The 20,147-nt window shown below is 42.1% G+C and overlaps 1 long non-coding RNA gene across 1 annotated transcript; it reads left to right on the top strand.

The window, feature by feature from the left end:
* The first annotated feature begins 1,722 nt into the window (after positions 1 to 1,722).
* On the top strand, positions 1,723 to 3,031 carry LOC125174984 (uncharacterized). Its single transcript, XR_007155632.1, has 3 exons — positions 1,723 to 1,921; positions 2,532 to 2,602; positions 2,998 to 3,031. It is a non-coding gene; the product is annotated as an uncharacterized LOC125174984 (long non-coding RNA).
* Positions 3,032 to 20,147: the final 17,116 nt, after the last annotated feature.

The following is a 20,147-nucleotide window of genomic DNA, read 5'->3' as shown; positions in this document are numbered from 1 at the left end:
TTTTAAGCTGATAAATGAATATCATAGGCACCCAAGAAAGGAAGGCCTTGTCTGAGAAAGGTGAATGTGAGTGTACGAGGTTGTCCCACCCACACATGGCCTTGATGGTAATATGGGGGCCAAGTATATCTGTGTGGGTTTAAGATTTAAAAAAAAATTAAAAACATTATTTTTCCTTGCTTTAAAGCACTAGTTGGGTGACTTGTGACTTTCCAGCCGACAGGTTTCCTGTGTCTCTGGCCCCTGGGTGTAGGTACATGCAAGTGTGTGAACAGGAGAGTTGGGGGAACAGTAGTGGGGCACGATTTATCCCTCGTGGCCCTTGATGTGCCCTACCACCAAGGCAGGCCTGTTCTAGGCCAGGTTGGGGTGGGCAAGGTGACTGGGGCACTGGGAGCCTGGTGTCTGGAACACCAGCACTGCTCATGCTTCCTGCCACTTCTGGTACATTCCAGACCAGGTGGAATTCTCTTACTGAAGACACCTCGTTGGCATGACCATGTGAATGCTACCTAAATGCTACCTAAAGAGAGATTTCTGTTATTTAAGCTGTGGACCTGGATTTTCATTCTGACTTGACCACTAATGAGTTCTGTGACCTTTCTGAACATTTCTGTTTCTTCCTTTTTTTATTTGTAAAATGAAAGATCAGGTCATACCAGTGGTTTTAGAGTTATAATTTATGTGTGTGTATGGTAGGTAGGTCACAGAACACTTAGACAAGCTGATAATTAGACTTTCTCTACAAAGAATGTATGTCCCCACACATTTTATATAAAATTCAGGATATTTTAAGACTCCCCTGGAAACCCACCCTTGGATTCCAGCTTGCAAACCATTTTGTGCTTCATTCATCTTACAAGCTTCTGTGAAGCCCATGCCTTCCAAGTTGATTTCCCTACTGAGCCCAAACCAAATGGAGAATCTGTCCATTTGTAAACAAGTGCTTAGCGCATTCTCCCCTCCAGTCCAGCCAGCCGCAGCTCAGCAGGGCTGTGAAGAGATGTGCCACCAGGGCCTTTGCACATGCTATGCAGGTTATCCCCTGCACAAGGTGTCCCCAGCTGATGGCCAAGCCTTTTCCTAATTCACACAAAAGTGGGACATGGGCCAGCAGCAGATTATGCAACATGTAATTGTGCACCAAAATATAAGATGCAGCAGGAGACTTTCCACCTCAGGGCTCGCTCTCCCTTTGTGGGCTCAGTAGACAGTATTAATTAGTGGCTGGAGAGAAGGCTAGCCCAATACCCACTTAAAGAAAACTCAGGCAAGACTGAGCTCCTTGAATTACGACTCTTGTGGAAAGTAACTGGATTCATTGGAATTCTCAGTTGCAGGTAATGGAAACCAATTCGCTGACTTGAGCAGAAAAGGAATTTATTGAAAGCATGTCAGGTGGGTCACAGAAATGTCAGCAAAGCTACAGCCCAGGCACAAGATAAAGGGCAGTGACAAGGGAGGTCAGGTGTCCGTCACAACAGCAGTCTGTGTGATGATACAGCCCCGGTCTGGCATAGATACCAGGCTTATGCTGCTGCCACAGGGATGATGGAGTGAAAGGTGTCACCACTCCAGCTAAAATGGATTCTCTAGGGCCTTGTTTCACTGCATATGCACATATAATTGGTGAACCTGGGTCACGTGTTTAACCCTCCCAGCTGCAAGGTACACTGGAAAAGTGAATGACTGACATTTCCCAGTCTGTAGAGGGTGTGCTCTCTGCCTCCCACCAAGACCCTGAAGGGGGAGAGGTCCCCTCCAAGTAATTGAAGGCAGCTCTCTGAAATCAACAGACATTCTGCAGAAACAGAAACCAGCCTGAGCTAGCTTCAGTAAAAAGGACTCTTAGAGGCTACAGTGTGTTTCATGGCACCAAGGGCAGGAGGGAAGCCAGACTTCTGGAATGGCCTGGAACCAGGTACTTGAAAATCAGCCGAACTCTTTCCCCAGATCTCATCTCTGCATCTCTGTGCTGCTCCTTCATTTTCTCTCTCTGCATTTTGACATTTTTCAGTTTAGGAGGCAAAATCTTGTGGTAAAAAAATGGGGTCTTTGGAGCTCTCAGGGTCCCTCCCAGGAAGGAGAGCTAGGCACAAGAGGCGGCTCCCAATCCCCTCACACCTTCATTCTGGCCACTCAGGATGGGTCTCTGTTGTTCTACATGGTTTTCACCCACTGTGGAGATCGCTTTAGGGAGCCTGAGCATCCCTCCTTATGTCTCTCTGAGGCTGCAGTTAGAGGACTTCCTCATACTACTGGTGGAGGGTCTGGGGTCTCAGAAGTTCAGTGACTTCAGATTCTGACTGCCCCATGAATGAGTTGGTACATGTACAGTGCTTAGGAGATACCTCAGCGTTTGGAAGCCTTTCAACAGATATTGGTTATGTCCCTGGGATCTCCTTTCTTCCAAAGTGTATTTCTTTCCTCTTTTTTTCTTTCTCTTTCTTGGCTCCCCCTGTCCCTTCTTCATTCATTTTTTTCCCAGAAATATGTACTGAAGGCCTTCTGTGTGCCTGGTACCATTGTAGGTGCTGAGAACTCTCTGGCCAAGGCTTTCATTTCGGTAGAAAGCAAGCGAACAAGATGCTCTCTGATGGTGGTAAGTGCTCTGAAGAAACTAAACGGAAGTGGCAGGGGCTGGTTATGGGGGAGGGCTGCTTTGAAGTGGTGATTAGGGAAGATGCCTCTGGGGTGGTGGTTAGGAACTGAGATAGGAAGGACAAGAGGGAAGAGCATGGGGAACAACCCTGAGGTGAGAACAAGCTGGAAGGAAGGAAGGAAAGAAGGAAAGAAAGAAAGAGACAGCATGTGGTTGGAGCATGGCAGGGTAAGTGTGATGGGAGATAAAAGTGGAGGGAAGGCTGAGGCCACATCAGGAAAGGCTCTGTAACAACGTGCTTGATCTAAGTGCAAGGGGTGGGGAAGCCATGGGAGCCATTTAAGTAGGGCCCCGTTGTGATCTGACTTACAGTAAAAGAACATTGTTTTTATCAGAGAACCACAAACTGAGGGACATTCTACGACCAAACAAAAGTAAACAACAAAGACAACCCAACTGGCCTGTAGTCTTCAAAAATGTCAAGGTCACGAAAGACAAAGAAGGACTGAGGAAGAGGTTGCACATTAAAGAGCTGTGGCAATCAAGTGCATTGTGTGGTCCCGGACCAGTATTTTTTTTTTTTTTTTTTTAATGAACTTCTTTGTTGGCTTATTAGCTATAACTGTATGTGTGTTTGCGTATGTGTTCTTTTTTAGTGTTTGCTTTAGAATTTATAGTATACACGTTTAGCTCATTGCACTCCACTTTGAGGTATTATATCACTTGATACTTCATGTATGGTGTAAGAACCTTGGATAGTGTACTTGTGTTTCTTCCCCTTCCAGCCTTTTGTGCTATTACTGTCATACATTTGTACTTCTAATATGTTATAAACCCCATATTACCATGTCATTATTTTTGTTTAAACAGTCACCTCTTAAAGAGATTTACATCAGAAAACATGCCCTCCCCTGCGCCCCTACCCCCCCCCCCCCCCCCCCCCCCCAGTGTTATTCACTCCTTTGTGAGCTCCAGATGACCATCTGGGGTCTCTTCTCTTCTGCTGGCAGAACTTCTTCAACATAATTCTTGAAGTGTGGATCTGCTGGTAATGAATCCCTTTAGCTTTTGTATGTCTGAAAAAGTCTTTATTGTAGGATTCTAGGTTGACAGCTTTTTTTTCCTCTTTCAATACTTTAAAGATGAAATTCCACTGCTTCTCATCTTGCCTGTGTTTCAATGAGGAGAAATCTGCTATTATTCTTATCCTTGCTCTGTGCCTAATGGCTTTTTCTTTCAATAGCTACTTCTCCCTGCCCCCAACCACCCCCATGTCACTGATATTGAACAATTAGATTATGATGTTTTCTTCATATTTCTCCTGTTTGGGGTTTTCTAGCTTCTCATGTCTCTGGGTTTATCGTTTTTAACAAGTTTGGAAAGTTTTCATCCATTTTTTTCAAATAGTCTTTTCTTTCTGTGGCACCCCCCCCCCCCCAACCTTCTTTGGAGCTCCAATTACATGTATTTTAGGTCTCTGAAGCTGTCTCATAGTCCACTGATGCTCTTTTCATTTTTCCCAGCTTTTTACTTTGTGTATTTCCATTTCGTATGATTACTATTACTGTGTCTTCTGTTTTACTAATATTTTTTCCAGAATTTTTAATCTCTCCCCCCTTTTTTTGACACATGATTTTATATCTTTCCAAAATCATTAGTATTAACTCTTTGTTAGAACAAACCATATGGAAGTGTGGATAATTCTTTTTATTATGTTTGTTTATTTTTGAAAGAGAGAGAACGAGTCAGGGAGGAGCAAAGAGAGAGGGAGACACAGGATCCCAAGCAGGCTCCAGGCTCAGAGCTGTCAGCACAGAGCCCGATACAGGGCTCAAACACACAAACCTCAAGATCATGACTGGAGCCAAAGTTGGACGCTTAAGTGACTGAGCCACCCAGGCGCCTGGAAGGGTGAATTATAATGAAGATTTTTTAAAAGTGTCTTTTTGAAATTGCCAGAAATTATCATGATAAAAGTTGCCGTATAAAATAATATTCGAGGGGCACCTGGGTGGCTCAGTCAGTTAAGTGTCCAACTTTGGCTCAGGTCATGATCTCACAGTTTGTTGTTTGAGCCCCGAATTGGGCTCTGTGCTGACAGCTCAGAGCCTGGAGCCTGCTTCGGATTCTGTGTCTCCCTCTCTCTCTCTGCCCTTTAAATAAATAAATAAATAAATAAATAAATAAATAAATAAATAAATAAATAATATTAGAAAATATAGTTTTTATTTCTCTTTAACAACAAAGCAGAAACAATGTGCCCATAAGCATGATTTTGCCTAAACTATTCCTCAAAATTGGAATAAAAAATATCCTTCTTTTAAAGATTTCAGGAGGAAAAATAGTTCTAACAGCCCTTTTGGATGATCATTATGTTTTAATTTTAGCACACAGTTTCTTAGATCTTTAACAGCTTCATCTGGTGTTAATTGAGGTCCATTTCTAAGAGCAATACCTGAACTGTTTTATCTAATAATTTGTATCAAAATATTTCATTACTGCTTTATTATTACATAACTAATCCTAAGAAGAAGCACTTTTATATAACAGGGAAATATCTCTGAATGCCAGTATTCCTTGATTCTAGTTTGGATCCTATTATTAAATAGTTATGAAACTTTGAGGGAATCCATTAGCCTCTTTTGACTACTTTGCACTCATTTGTTTAAGACAATGAATTTTAAAAATATGTCTTGATTACTTTTTTTAGAAAGGGAAGGACTGTGGAGAAAGAATAGAGGAAAAAAGAAATATCTACAGACAAATATGATTATCCAGAAGAAGTATTCATTTTTTCTAATCTGCTCCTAATCCCATCCAGCATGATTTTCATATATAGTTTTCAAATCTAGAAGTTCGATTTGAGTCTTAAAAATACATTCTCTGACTCAACTTAACTCTGAGTATATAGACCATAGTTATAGTAGCTCTCTTCATCTTTGTTAATTCTAATGTATTTGTCCATTCTGCACGAGTTTCAACTGATTGTTCTTTCTCCTCTGTATGAGTCTCATTTTCCTGCTTGTTTGCATGCCTGGTAATTTGTTATTGGATGCCAGACATTGTGAGTTTTAACTTTTTGGGTGCTGGATAGTTTTCTTTTCCTATAGGAAATGTCTTGAGCTTGGCTCTGGGATGCAGTTACTTGGAAATAGTTTAATCCTTTTAGAGCTTTTAAGAGTTGTTAGGACCAGGGCAGCATCTAGTCTAGTGCTAATTATAGGTCTCAACTAAGGTAAGACCTTTCTTTTTATTTTACCAATGCCCCATGAATTATGATGTTTCCCAGCCTGATTGGTGGGGTGGGCAGGCACTAGTTATGCTGATGCCGAGTGAATGACAGCTATTGTTCAATTGAATCCTTTCTGGTAGTTCTTCCCCCAGCCTCCAATAGCTTTCTCACTTGCCTGCCATGATCAGTACTCTCCCGAACAGTCAAGTGGGATGCTGTGTAGAGCTCTGGGGCTCTCTCTGTGTACCTCTTTCTCTCTGGTGTCTCTTGTGACCTCTAGCCACTATGGACTTAAAGCACTCTCAGATCTGTTTTCTCAACTGGAGGTGAGAAGTTTGCTGGGTTGTTCCTTCCCATGTCATGGCCTGGAAAGTTTAGAAAGGGAGTGAGCTGGGGCAACTGTGGGACTTCCCTCAACTGTTTCCCATCTCTAAGGTATCACTGACTTTCATCACGTCATGCCCAGGGTCTTGAAAACCTTTGTTTCATATATTTTGTTTGGTTTTTCAGTTGTTTCATGTGGGAGAGTAAATCTAGTTCCAGTTACTCCATTGTGGCCAGAAGTAGATGTTCTTCTGTTGGTTTGGCATTATTTAAAATAAGAAGTTAAAAAAAAAAATGTAGTTGCTGTATGTGTGGAAAGAATAGAAGCAGGAGACATATGGTTGAGGGAGAAAGAATGGTCATTTGGAATTGGCTGGTGACAGTGAAATTGGAGAAAAGCAGTTGCCTTGGCAATTTGTTTCATAAATAGAATTTACATGACTGTCTGGTGGATTAGATGGGCAGGAATGGGTGTGAGTTTCGGTGGGAGAGGAAACAAAGGAATTAGGATGGTCTTCTCATCTCTCCTTCTTGACCTGTTGCCTCCTGGGGTTTAAACCAACCTCTTGATTTAAGCCAGCAATATAGTATTTCAAGAATATAGTTCCGAGGGGTGCCTGGGTGGCTCAGTCAGTTAAGCATCTGACTCTTGATTTCAGCTCAGGTCATGATCTCATGGTTTGTGAGTTTGAGCCCCCTATTGGGCTCTGCACTGACAGTGCGGAGCCTGCTTGGGATTCTCTCTCTTTCCTTTCTCTCTTTCCTCCACCCCCCTCTCAAAATAAATAAGCTTAAAAAAAAAAAAAAAGAAAGAAAATAGTTCCTAAAGCCAAATGGCATCATCCAGGTAGTATTTCCTCATTGGAAAGCTGGATGTTCACAAAGCCTTGATAAGCTTGTTGGCCACTTTGTACTTCATGCACTCAAATGCATAACATGGTCAATGAATACAGAATAAAATCATTGGTACTTGGGGAAAATATTTGCTCTAAAGTTGTATAGACTTCTCAAGTTTCTGCTTTTCAAAGGTTACAATTAGATTGGTTAAAACCTCTTCCCCATTACCTGCAGTTTCCAGAGCCAATATTCTTTTTTTTTAAATTTATTTGTATTTAATTTTAATTTTAATTTTTTTATATATAACTTATTGTCAAATTGGTTTTCATACAACACCCAGTGCTCATCCCAACAGGTGCCCCCCTCAATGCCCATCACCCACTTTCCCCTCCCTCCCACCCCCCACCAACCAAGCCAATATTCTTTTTGCAAAAGGAAACATATGGCATCTGTTGAAAAAGGCTTTGCCCTGTGGGCCATTATTAAAGTTGTACTAGATGAGTCAATAACAGGTCTTTTCTTCTCATCACCTTTTATTTATTTTTCATTTTTTAAAAGATTTTAAAAATTATTTTTAAGTAATCTCTACAGTCAATGTGGGGCTTGAACTTATAACCCCAAGATCAAGACTCACATGCTCCACCAGCTGAGCCAGCCAGGTGCCCCCTCATCACCTTTTTTTAAATCTTTGTATTTTTTTAAACTTAAAAAAAGAAAAAAAGGTTTATTTTTGAGAGAGACAGAGACAGAACATGAGCGGGGGAGGGGCAGTGAGAGAGGGAGACACAGAATCCAAAGCAGGCTCCAGGCTCTGAGCTGTCAGCACATCTTTTAAAGGATAAATCTAGTTTGGTCAAAAAAGGTATCTTAAAGAGGACAATGGTACCCTGGTCCTTAGTCAATGATGTTGGACCAGACATTTGACCCCAAAGTAGTCAATTGATAGGTTTGTAGCAGTTGTGATGGAGCCTGGTGTGAAAAGATGGGGAAAGCCATTGGAGTTTCTCTTTACTGAGAGTTTTGATGTAAGAAATATATGAGAGGAACCCAGACTGGTCCTGATGTAGCAGATGTAAGTTACCCTTTTTAGTGCATACTGAGTCACTTGACATAGCTTATTTGACATGCCTGTTCGCAGAGCTCAGCCCTGGAATTGCAGATTCCATGGCTCTGGTTGGGACTTGGGAACTGTATGGTATTTTAAACCACCCCCTGGGAGATTCTGATGTGTTTGTCTGGTCCAGGACCACGTTTTTGTTCCTTTAAAAACTAATTTGTTTCCCATAGCTTTATTTCTTAAAAAACCATTTTCAAACTTAAAGAAAAGTTGCAAGAATAGTTGTAAGAAATTCTGTGTACCTTTCCCCAGATTGACTGGCTGTAAACATTTTACCACATTTGCTTCTCTCTCTCTCTCACCCTTTCCACATATAAGATGCACAAAATTTTTTTTTTCCCTGAACTGAAAGTAGTTTGTATACATCAAGCCCCTTTATTCCTAGAACCTTCAGAATGTTTTCCTAAGAAGAAGGCTATTCTCTTAAACAACCATGGTAGAGTGCCCTGATTCAGGAGCTCTCACACTGATAAAGTACTCTTCTTTCCTCTTCATTCGTTCTTCCAATCTCATCAGTATTCCTGAATAGTGTCTTCTTTATCCAGCCAGGGAGCCCAACCAGGGTCATGAATTCCACTTAATTGTCATGTCTCTTTAATGTCCCAGGGATCAAATTTTGCAAAACACTGCTGTGAGAAGTGTTGGTAGGGGGAGGAGAGAGAGTGAAATTCCCTTAAAAGAGCTGAGTCACAGCAATGGCAGGGTAGAGACCTGAGGGTGAGGACCACCTCCTGCTCTGCTATTTTTGCAGCCTCCTTGGATTCAGGGCCAGTGTCTGTGGAAGGCTCCAGCTCCTCCTGCTGCTCCCACTGCAGGTCATGACCAGCTTTATTAATTCCCTTGCACTTTCTCCCCCACCTCCATGTTAAAGGCAAACAAGTGAGTCTTCATTATGTGCAACTGAGAGTGGGGAAGGAGAAGAGAAAATGAAAGGAAGAGAGTAGGAGAGAGAAGTAGAAAAAGAGAGTAAGTCAAGCTGTCCTGCCTGTAGACCCACAAAATGCTAGATGAACTTGGGCAAGTTACAAAATATTTTCAAGCATCAGAACCAACATTGGAATAAAACCAGCTCTTAACTTTCTATGTCTTGAGGGTGAGAGAATGATTGTAAGAATTTTGGGAGCTATTATTGTCCAAGGAAGGGATGGGAGAAGTCTGTAGAAAAGGTTCTGTAACTTACGAATGTCCCACCTTGTCACAACAAGATACCCACCTTCACGTGGATTTTGCATTACTGTTTTATTTTGTTTTGTTTTTAGAGGGAGTGAAAGAAGGAACTCAGTGCACATGACTTTGATGGGGCTAAAAAAAAAATCCCTAGTTAGAAATCTGATACAAAAGCAAAGTCGTTTTCAAATCCAGACTTGGTTCCAATTCATTGGCCTGACTATTGCTTCTGCACATGGTGGAGCATCTCCCAGGGCCATGTGCCCAGAGGCAATCCTTCTGAGTGTACAAACTGGAGCTGCAAGGGTAAGGTCTTTACTAGGTCATGCTGGTGCATGAAAAATGCCCAGAGACTGATGCCTGTATGCAAAGTCCCAGCACCTTCCAGCATGACCTGGTCCCACTGTGGCCTCCTTTCTTCTCACTCCTCACTGCCCCATCTCCATCCCCCCAAATCGTGCCTCTTTGCCTCCTCCACATCTGCTGACCACTATGTTTGCTCTCTACTCTGAAATATTCTTTCCTCGCTCTTTGTCCTCTTAAATCCTTCTGTTTCTCTTCTCAGCTTTGAAGTCCTTTCCTAAGGCTTCACCAACACGCAAGTTTGGAGAAGGTGCCCCTACTTGAAATCTCAATCTCCCATGAATTCTCCTGTCCCAGCACGATTGTGATTGTTAACCTGCCTGGAGTCCACAGTAGATTTTAAGGACTATAAGATCAAGCACTGGGTTTTCGTTTTTTTCCCCCTTTTTAAAAATTTTGTTTCAATTCCAGTTAGTTAACATACAGTGTTATGTTAGTTTCAGGTGTACAGTATAGTGATTCAACAATTCCATACATCACCCAGAATTGCTGTATTTTCTTAACTGTTACCTTTCTGGCTCATGGCATAGCACTTGATGCACAGTAAGTGCTCAATAAATATTTATGGGATGAATTAAAGAGAAGCTTGCTCAGATCTCCTGATGGTTTGGAAGTTAAAACAGAAGGAGTGGATTGTGTTTGGCAACATTATATTCACATGTACCCCCACTGTTCCCTCCACCTAGTATGGAAAACTCAGATTTATTGCATTAACTAGAAATCTGGAGTTTGTCTTCAGCTTCCTCCTCACCTTCCCCAGCAAAACATCCGAACCCTAGCTAGTCCACATCCTGGGCTCTCCTAGGCTTCATCTTCCTTTTTCCATTCACACTGCCACTGCCCTCATCACGCTTTGTTAGGTCAAGAAATTCCATTGCTCCTCAACTTTCAGAATCAGTTTATTTTGGAACCTCCTCCTCACAGCATTTGAAGTCTTACCCTGATGGGTCCACTGGTCTCATGGGATGAGGGTACCAACACTGGGCTCTTGGCCATTCTTCAGGCTCCTGGTGCTGCATTCTCTTAATGCATACTGCTTCCTCAGCAAGGAGGTCCCCCCTCTCATTCCAACTGAACCTGCCAACCTACCTTGCAAGTCTTAGCTTAGATTTCTCTTCTAAGCTTCCTAAGAGTGAGAATAATCCTTCCTCTCCAAATCTGTTTTGTTCCTGAATTCAGATAGCAAGTTTGGATAGGAAGGGGTATGGATTACCATAAACTATGAGGTTCCTGATTTTGGAAGAACAAGTAGCTAGAGTTCAAATAGAGAAAGATACCTGTTATAGCAGTGGCCTGTGCTCATTGCCATTTGCTAAGAACCAGGGCTGGGCACTTCACCTGCCTTATCTCCTTTGTTCTTCACCGCAGCAGTTTGGAGTGAGGCCGGGGAGCAGGCTCTTTATCCTCATTTCACAGATAAAGAAACAGTGGTTCAGGGAGGTGACCTGATTTCCCCACAGTTTCCCAGTGGTAGATGCTTGGCACACCTCAAGTCTACCCCACTTCCCTCCAATGTGTGAGCTGGTAACTACCATGCCCTAATAAGGAAGGAGCCAGCCCCAGGCCTCTCCACATGGCTAGCCCATAGTCATTGCACAATCAATGCTCCACAGTCTTTGAAATGAGGGAGTTCTCTCTAATTAGTATTGACAGAATATGATCTTTCATTATCTTCCATCATTAATATTGATAGCAATATGGTACATAGATGTGGCCCTTTTGTTTATTTAAATAGAAGTTCTGCATGTGAGTAATAGAAAATTAAACAAGAGTATATAGAATGGAAATGAGGCTTTGTTCCCTCTCATTCAGGCCGCCTTGTCTAATCCCCAGAGCCAACCTCTGGTAACAGTTTCTTGTTTATCCTTCTGGAAATATTCCATGTATAAATCAGCATATGTGAATATAGCTTTCTTTAAAAGAAACACAAGTGGGAGTCTACTATGCACTGCTCTGCATCTTGATTTTTTTCATTTAGAAATGGGTTCTGGAGAATGTTCTATTCTGCACGTACAGATCTGTATTCACTTTAAGGGCACCTAGGATTCTAGAGAATGAATGTGCTCATGATCAAGTTAATGAACCCTGTGGTGATGGACATTTATCTTGTTTTCCCTATTGCGCTATTATAAACAATGCTGTAAAGAATACCCTGTCACACCCTTCTTACCTTATGGTGAGTGATCTATATCTCCTCACCTATAAATATGTACCATTATAGGGTAACTCTGGGCAATTGTTCCCCTTTTAAAAATAGGAGACCAAGGCACAGAGGTTTTATTTATTTTTTTATATTTTATTTAAAAAAAATTAATGTTTGTTTATTTTTGAGAGAGACAGAGTGCAAGTGGGAGTGGGGCAGAGAGAGAGGGAGACACAGAATCCAAAGCAGGCTCCAGGCTCTGAGCTGTCAGCACAGAGCCTGATGTGGGGCTTGAACCCACAAACTGTGAGATCATGACCGGAGCTGAAGTCAGCCGCTTAACTGACTGAGCCACCCAGGTGCCCCAAGGGCACAAAGGTTTTAAAAGATCTTCTCAAATGAAGGAAGGGAGGAGGTCAGAAGCCTCTAGGTTTCATAACAGGGTCAGATAAGGTTATAAACATGGAATGATTATGGTGACCCCCTCCCCCCCCCCCCCCCATTTGTAAAAAATCACAAATGAATATAACAAAAAAAGTTCAAATGTTTCCCCACAGGGACCACCTGATTGCTTTTGTTCAAGCATCTATTGTTTTTAAAGCATTCCTTGTTTGGTGTCCCTGCTTTTTCTGAGACCCTAATTAGGGGCTTAGCTTGCCTCCAGCACTGGCTAGAGTGAGGGATGATGCAGCAAGAGAACAGTGGGTCCCAGGCCCTGGGATCAACCAGGGCCAGGGCTCAGAGTGGAACTGAGCCTAAATTCACAGCCCTTGGCCAGCTGCCGACTCTACAGATGAACAAACTGAGACTCAGATGTCATGTGGCTGTCAGAAAATAATTGATACTGTCTTAACACAGGCCTCCCAACTCCTGGGCTGGTGGCATTTCTAAGTATGTGAAACCCTAGGCAACCACCCATATAGAAGTGTAGCCCTAATGCTTTATTTTTATTTCACAAGAGCAAACAGCATCAAGAGCCTCATGAGCCTGCTCTAGGTCGATGACATGTTAAATGTTGGCTGCCCTCTGCCCTGAAAGGATGCATTACCCAAGAGGGATATATGATTTACGTTGTCCTGTTGGGAGATGTGGAGATAGACAGTCACTGGGTCCCCGGGGGCTGGTGTGTGCTGACACTGCCCGTCACTCAGGCACTCTGATGGCCTGGAGGACGACCATCTGTTGCCTCTCAGATAACATTTCAAGGCTGGCTATGGTATTATCTCTCTCATGCCTGTTGACGTGGCTTTAAGGGTTCCCAGCCTCTGCACCCATCAAGGTAAGATCTGAGCTGGCAATGCTTCCTGTTGAAAGAACCTTACAAGTCAAAACTTGCCAGAGACCATGCATGGCAGCTTGAGTGGCTGCTGTGAGTCCTTGGGGACAAAGAGCCTCCTGGGAGCTCTTTGGACTTTATGAGCACATGACCCACCTGTTTATTTTTTTTCATTGTGGCCCATGTGCAGACAGCATGATATGGTACTTAAGGGTAAGCCCAAAACTGAAAAATATCTGGATTCAAATGGTACCTGCATCGCACTCTGCTGTGTGACCTTCAGGGAGTTACTTCTCAGCCTGGAGCAGGCTCGTGATTCTCTGGACGTTGTGTGCTCATGTGAAAATAAAGCTAAAGATTTCGTATTGTAGTGATTTATTAGTGACTTTCTAGGATTTCACTAAATGCTAGTGAATCCTAAATGCATTCAAGAGGCCACTGACCTGAATGGAAATCTTAGTTGAAGCTTAGTAGGTAAAAGCATGGTTCTAGAACGAGGGTGACTTTATTTGAATCCATGCTGTGGACTCTCCCATCTCCCACTGTGTGATCACTGAACTGCTCTGAGCCCAAGTCCCTCAGTCCCACAAGGGAATAAGTAACAATTGTACTCACTTAACTCACAGATTATAATGAGGATGGCCTGAGATGTGTGCAAGGTGATTCAAACAAATCACATGCAATGTGCCCTATGGTTATAGGTAAAGGTCTTGTTTTGAACAGTGACTGTATCTCTAACTCCCCTGCTCCTTTCTCCAAATACAGTATGTCTTTCCTTTTTTCTATACTCTAAAATCCTTTAATTGTTAAAAAGATGTGTAATAAAATATGCTCACACCTATGTGTGATTCACTCATATCCATTAAGTGTGTCCTATATGCCATTTACTGTGTTCAGATGACAGCTACCATGATAAACCAGAAAGTTATGTGTTATGTTAGAAGGTGATAAATACTGTGGAAACATGGTGGCATGTGGATACAGGAGATAGGAGGTCCTGGGGTGTGTGTGCTATGCAAACTGTGGGGCGCCTCCTTGCGAAGGTGAGGTTTGCTCAGAACTATGATGGAGTGAGCAGTGGAGATGGAAGAAAGTTCTCAGGAACAGCACAGAGGCCTTTGTCACTCACTGGAGAGGGCAGGGGTGATGGTAGAAAATAAGCTCCCAGAGCTGAGAGGTGGGGTGGGTGCAGATCTCACTGGGTCATACAGGCCACTGGAAGGGTTTTCACTTTTGCTCTGAATGAAACCAGGTTCCACTGAAGATTTTTGACATAGTTTGACTGAAGAGTGACATAATCTGATGTAATTTTAAAATAGTAATTTAAAAATTTTACTCTTTTCAGCATTAGTCATTGAGACAAAACTAGGAAGCAACTTAGATGACCATGAGTAAGGCATTGGTCACATAAATCCAGCTGTAGAAAAGAAAGTTTGTTTTGCATGAATGGGATCTGTGTTATGGACTCAATATTTGTATCCCCCCTGCCCTCAAATGTGCATGTTGAAAGCCTAATATCCAATGAGATGGCATTGAGAGATGAGGCCTTTAAGGAGGTAATTAGGTCATGGTGGTAGAACCCTTGTGATGAGATTAGTGCCCTTAGGAGAAGAGACTCTGTTCTCCATCATATGAGGCATCCATTTACAAACCAAGAAGAGGGTCCTCATCAAGAACCTGACAGTGGTTGCACCCTGATCTTGGATTTCCAGCATCCAGAACTGTGACAAATAAATGTTATTGAAGCCACCAAGTCTATGGTATTGTGTTACAGCAGCCCAAATCGACTGAGACAGTATGATATCTAAGATGTGTTTGTTGTCAAGTGAACAAATGCAAGGTGCAGTGTTTTGTATCCTGCATTAATACAGAGATCACTGTGTTTGAATTAAATATCTCTTAAAAAATACATAGGAAACTGGCAGTCCATGGGAACTTAGAGCCTCTGGAGAATGAGTATGACACTTCTTACCTTACATAGTTTTCTCTCTTTTGAATTTTGAGCCATGCCAATATATTACCTATTCAAAAAAGAATGATCAGAAGTATAAAGTTTGTATGTAAAGAAGTTAAGAATTACTCCTCTCTTCCAGTGCTACCCCCTGAGAAAACCAATGATGTGTATTTTTTCACATATTTCTTTATCTTCAAATATGAATATATGAAACACATCTATGTTTTCTTCTTGAAATGAAAAAGCTAACAAGAAATGGGATTATGTTATATGTTCATTATGCACCTTGCCTGCCCCCCTGCTTCACGAAACCCCATGGCCATTCTCCAGACCTAGCCAACAAAACTAACATTTGTCATTACTTGTTGTAGTAGCAAAAACATTCATCATGTGAATGTGCCATAGTTTACTTAACAATCTCTAACTGGAGTACATGTAAGGTGCTTTGTATGTGTGTGCTTGCGTGTGCCATGAACATCTTTATACCTTTCAGCTGCTTTCAGATACTCCATCTTGGCTGTTTGGGGAGTCCTATGAGATGGGGGCAGCCAGTTAACCTTCTTCCCACTTGTGAAACTTTGCAGTAGGTCATATGAAAAGCTGGGCTTTCGTCCAGCTCTGCCACTCACCAACTCATTGTGTAACTTTGAGCAAGTCTTTCCCTTGCTCGGGTCTCAGTCTTTCCAACTGTCAAAGGGAGAATTGGAGTAGGTGAACCTGAAAGGGCTTTCCCTTTCTAGGATCTTCATGGGATTGCAAATTCCACAGGGAGAAGGGAACCATGTTTGTTTTATTCACTATTGTTTCTTGAATATTAAGCACCATAGTAGACCTTTAACGAACATTTGTTGAACAAACAGATGAATGATTCTTTTTCTTATTTAAGGTCATGAAGCTCTATCATAGCAGAGTGATGTGAGCTCGAGTCGTTTTTCCTCTACATCACACTGCCTCTCACCTCAAATACCCTTGACCTTTACATCTTGCAACCACATGATCTTTTGTTCTTCTCCTGATACTCATGTGATGTGTGTTTCACAGTCAATGTGTCTTTTACATATTAGGTCAGGGTTCTAATCTTAGTGCTATCATTTACTACCTATGTGTCCCTGGGGCAATTTGGCCCTGTTTCCTCCTCTATAAATAGGAATGGGAGTTTAGTATTTACCATGCAGATGTGCTTTGAGGTAAATTAGCTAAGAGAACATGTGTGAATTGCCCGGCAAAGTGCCTGGTGGACAGTCGATGCTCAGTAAATGGCTGCAGTTGTGGTCTGAGCAGGGTGTAGCCTAAAGGATGGGCATTTCATGGGCAAGTGAGGGTTGGTGTCTCTTAGTTGGGAAACACTGGCTTAGGTGCTGTGGTGCTTTAAAGTTGTGTGATAACGTGCCCTGTCCTTCAAGTAGCTCATCATAGAATCCCAGAGACATCAATTTCATAGTGCAATTTTATCAAAATGGTTAAATATATTGTTGCAAATCATATTTCTTGTTTTCTCTTCTTGAGTAGTTACTGCATTAAAAGACATATACACACAACATAGAGTTTTACACATTCGATTTAGTTTCTGTGCTTTTCTTAGTCTAAATACCTGGACCATTTTTCAAGTCATGGTTTTGGAAGGTACCTTAGAAATTGGGGTGGGTTGAAATAGTTGAGGTAAGAAAGGGTGACAGTAATTGAAGGCTTATTTTCTTTCATTTTTTCAGAGAAAGAGGGTCTGAGACTCAATCAAATTCTAATGTAGAGAATGTCTAGAACATGCAAAGAGAAAGAAATGCAAAGTGTTATTCATCTCAGAAAAGTGAATCAATTAGAGCTTTTTATGTGCAAGTTACAGAAGGCCAGACCAAATTGGCTTAAATAACAGTTTATTGCTTCATGTAACTGAATTGTGTAGCAGCAGGCTAGCCTCAGGTGGGCCTGATCCAGGGATTCCAGTGATATTATCAAGAGCTTTCTTTAGTGATGGCTTCATTTTCAGCTCTTATCTGCCTGGGGCTTTCTGGCAGCCCCAGACTTCTCCTTATGGTAGCCAAATGGCTATGGCAGCTACAGCTCCACATCCATATACTATATTGTCTAGCAGGTGAGAGAGGGTTTCTTCTGGGGACTCTTCTCAAGCCTCAGAATTGCTCCTCTCTCATTGGCCTGAATGGGTCATATGTCCTTTCCTGAGCCAATCATCATTTTTTTGTGATTTAAACCAGTCAATGACCACCTTTGGAGGGGAGTATAGGATCAATTCCACTCCGGAATAGTGTTTGGAAGGGAAATGAATGCTTGGCGGCCATAATAACCATCTACGAGGATAATCAATCATTCATTTATGGAGTACCCTACTATATGTTGGCCATAGTTCTAAACATTTTACACATACCAACTCATTTAGTGCTAATGAAAACCCTGTGAGATACTATAATTTTTTTCTATCCCTGATAAAGCAACAGAGGGGAAAGAGATCAAGTAAGTTGTCCCCTTGGTAAGTAGAAGTGAAGAAATTCAACCTGAGCTTCAGACCCTTTGCTTCAATATTATACCATGGTTTTTACCAGACCCAGGTTGGGACTTAAAGTAATTTTCTACAAAATCATTTCCTTAATACCATTTGCTGTAAATGATATTTTGTCTTGGGATGCTTTTTGAAGAAGATGATGTTCCTATATTGCTCTGGATCATTCCACTTGGTTGAAAGCTTTTGGGTAGTTTTAGGGTCCTTTTATGCTTTTAGGAAGAGTACATGGGAAAGGCAAAGTACCTTTGGCTTAAAATTACTCTTAAATTTTACTTTGATCTATAAATATTTACTCTGTTAATGCTTTGTATATGTTTTGCTAGCCTTTTATCTACAATCTTTCACCAGCATCATGGCTAGTGTTGTTTTTCCCCAGCCAAAGCTTTAAAGGAAGCAGAGCAGAAATGTTTGTAGAGGGGAAGCAGCTTGGTGGGAAGCTGTTTATGCAGACCTGCTTTCTGACCTCCTTTCCCTTTCCCCTTCTCCTCCTCCTTTTCTTTCTTCCTTTTTCTCTCTCAAACTAACATCCCCCCCCCCTTTTTTTTAATGTCCATTTACTTTTTGAGAGACACAGAGAGGCAGAGCGCAAGCATGGGGATGGCAGAGAGAGAGGGAGACACAGAATATGAAGCAGGCTCCAGGCTCTGAGCTGTCAGCACAAAGCCTGACGTGGGGATTGAACTCGCAAACCGTGAGATCATGACCTAAGCCAAAGTTGGATGCTCAACTGACTGAGCCACCCAGGCACCCTGACATTTCCCTCCTTTTTATACAAGTAGTACACTTGGAATTTTTTTTTTTTTTTATAAGTAGAAGCATTGATGAGAATGTCAGAAAGATCTCACATAGTCACATCTTCTATAAATAACTACTCTTATCTTTTTGGTGTGTCACTTTCACTTTTTCTTGCAGAAACTACATGACAACAAGCATTTTATAGATTATTTCCCTCTTGAAAGACCTCTGGAAGATTTTTTAAAAATGTTATCAAGAATTCTTTATCATTTTATTTTTTTTTATGTTTATATACTTTTGAGAGAGAGAGAGAGAGAGAGAAAGAGAGAGAGAGAGAGAGAGAGAGAGAGAGAGAGAGAGAGAGAGAAAAGGAATGAACATGAGCAGGGGAGGGGCAGAGAGAGGGAGACAGACACAGAATCCAAAGCAGGCTCTAGGCTCTGAGCTGTTAGCACAGAGCCCAATGCGGGGCTTAAATCTATGAGCTGTGAGATCATGACCTGAGCCAAAGTTGGATGTTTAACTGACTGAGCTACCCTAGCACCCCTATCATCATCATTTTAAATAGAGTAGATATGCTTAATTGGTAGATGCACTGTAATTTATTTAATCAATTCCCTATTTGGGATGATTAGATTTGTTGCCAGTATTTTGACTTTAAAACAGCTTTACTCCTGAGCATTGCTTGGCTAAATCTTTGTTATGTTATTGATGACTTCCTTCGTTTGTTGGGTCCCAGTGTGTCAGTGCTCCAGCTTCTGTCCCCTGCTGGCGGTGGGGATGCTCTGCTTGTCTTCGGGGCCCACTGTGGTATTCCCACCTCCAGGAAGTCTTGATTCTCTGCTCACACATTTTCATTTCAGGAGCAGACCATCCGAATGCAGGAATGCAAATTTGCATCATCATTGTCTTCTGCTTGTTTATATAACAGGGTGGTATGCTCTTTACCCTGTTGTGCAAAGTTTGATTGAGATAGCTGTCTGGAGTCCAGCTTGGAGAAAGGCCACACAAGAAATCCCAAGATACTTAGTAGGTGATCATTTTATGCTGTCATTTTCTGGACCCTGCTATGAACCATGTATTATGGTTGGCATTTTATTGCTTTTTTAAAATTTAGGCTTTAACTCATCCATGTCAGGTAGGAGTTATTCCTGATTGTGTTAGAAGTTAATTAGAAGTTATGTTAGTTTTTCTCAGCTGGAGTCTGATGTTTGGCTCTCTCTACTAGTCCTTGTTGCCTTTATAGGTGTTAGACTAGTTGGAGAGACAGGTGTTCACCTATGGGAAATTGAAACATTGGATAGGCATGCGTATCAGACAGTAATGTGACACGATGGCAGGAGGGGGAAGCTGGGGCTGTGGCAGCTCAGAGGCCTTCACCTGAGCAGAAGGGCACTTGGTTACATGGGATTTTCCTTCAGATAGCTGCAGGCCACCAGGTACAGTTAACCCATGCGGACCTGCAGAGATAAGGGTCTGAATCCTGACTCTGGGCTCCAGCTGAACTGTAAGTTGACTGAGGTACCAGCTCTAAGCCCTACCCCAACAGAGGCTGTCTCCTTGGGGATTTCCTGGGTTCAAGAAGCCTAAGCATCTCAGCTACTGAGTGGGCTGGAAACACAAGCATCATCGTGACATTTGGGGGTATTTTTCATAGCCAACTATGTCACAGTTTCCTAGTAGTGGATCAAAGACCTCAGATGGAGATGTCCCCATAGTACTCGGGGGTATACTTTTTGAGGGTCATCTTTCTAGTTTGACATTTTTGTACCCCTGGGCCCACACTGTGATATTTAAGGTGGATAGTGGCAAGATTCTCAAGCTTCCTGTCTGTGAATTGTGAAACATGGAGCAAAGCCGTCTCTTAAACATGGAACCAGGT

This window comes from Prionailurus viverrinus, chromosome A1 (genome assembly GCF_022837055.1).
Source record: "Prionailurus viverrinus isolate Anna chromosome A1, UM_Priviv_1.0, whole genome shotgun sequence".
NCBI classification, from domain to species: domain Eukaryota; kingdom Metazoa; phylum Chordata; class Mammalia; order Carnivora; family Felidae; genus Prionailurus; species Prionailurus viverrinus.
This window is presented reverse-complemented; position numbering and strand designations above follow the sequence as displayed.